Genomic DNA, 1753 nt, shown 5'->3' with positions numbered 1-1753 from the left:
TTTATTTATTTCTTTTGACCAAAGGTTTTTTAAACTATACAAATCATTGTTTTTACGTTCGAAGTAACATAGTAAATTCCATTGTCGGTCACCTGTGTCAATTCACGTGCACACTGACTAAATTGTTGTTGTATTTAAATCTTTCGGCCAATGAAATAAGACGTAACACGTTGTTTGTTTGTGGTACGCCAAAATGTTTTCAATGAACTATCAAACGCTAAAGTCGACTGCATTTCAGTATATATTGGTGAAACTCGACAATCTTTGTGTAAAAGGATGAACCAACACCAGCCTGATAATAAAGATCCTCAATTCAGGGTTCTTTTTAACATATACAAACAGACCTGTACTAAATACTCCTTTCGAAACAATAAATAACATTATTTTTTGGATAAGGGAACTAGGCACTTCAATGCCATATGGTTGTAATGATAATGTCAAAGGAGAAGGCCATTTATCAAGTCCAGCCTGATATGATGTTAATGTAATGAGCTTACTTAATAATACCATACGACAACAACTTAGTCATGGACAAAACATAACCATCTGCCTGTATAGAAAATGATCTATGATCGACCTCTGGGAGCTTTGATGACCCTCTTTTACATCTTTCTCATCCGCTATGGTTACAGTTTATTAGAACTATACTTTTTTCACTACCTGTTAATTTATAAAATGTTGGAGAGATTATACACTCGACAAAAGATGCATAAATGCATCTCTCCAATATACAGACCTTTTGTCTGTTTCGTCTTTTTCGAGGAAATGTCTTCTTGATCACTTCACCAATTGAGGATTTGATGCAATCAACATCAGTAACGTTCGACATTACAAGAAAGTTACATCTAAAACTCCAATTTATTTTCAAAATCAGTTTGTTTCTATTGTATCCTACAGTTACACCAAAAACTTTGCACCGATACTGTCATACAGTGAACGGTTTGGATTGCTATAAAACCAGGATTATAAAAAAATGAATATGACAATTGTTTTTCATTCGTTTGATGTGACTGAGCTTTTACTTTTGCAACTACTCCAGAGCATGGGCTACACGAGAAATAGTTGAATTTGGCTCTTTATCAGATTGAGTCAAGACAATCAGGTCGCATTCATAAGTTGCAAAACTGAGTGAAAGATCGACCAAAGTCCATTTTTAGAGACTAGGGGGATGTGAGATGTCTATCATCTCTTCATTGTGTTAGTGTTATTGTAAATCATACTTATGTGAGTGTCTTGTAAACGAATTAGGAGTATATGTGCACTCAGGTAATCTCACGTAAAAACATATCATTTGACTAGGATGAGATTTTGAGAATCATAAGTCCTCCATGACTTAAACAAACATTACATTGAACAACAAATTGGAGGACTTACCTGGTTTGTATTGGATACCTAAGCTTCATAAAATTCAATACAAACAATGGTACATTGCCAGTTGATCTTTATGTTCGACAAATTGTCCTCTATATTGACAAAAAATCTGTCCGGAGTGAAAGTGTCTTCAGAAAAACGGTGAAACTGTTTACTCGCGTAGTGGTATTAACCATATGTGGATGCTCAAAACTGTTAAGCACATCTGGATAATTTAATCTTTTTTTAATTTAGTTCTATCAAAATAGTGGCTTTTCAACACTCCATACCACCATGATTGATGTGGAACTGAAAAATCGTCTAAAAGAATCCACAATGCTTTTCAACATTAAAATGGTAGCATACACTATAATTAAGGTAATAACGTTAGGATACCTTTAAG

The sequence above is a fragment of the Mytilus edulis genome, chromosome 4, assembly GCF_963676685.1.
Source record: "Mytilus edulis chromosome 4, xbMytEdul2.2, whole genome shotgun sequence".
Classification (NCBI taxonomy): domain Eukaryota; kingdom Metazoa; phylum Mollusca; class Bivalvia; order Mytilida; family Mytilidae; genus Mytilus; species Mytilus edulis.
This window is presented reverse-complemented; position numbering follows the sequence as displayed.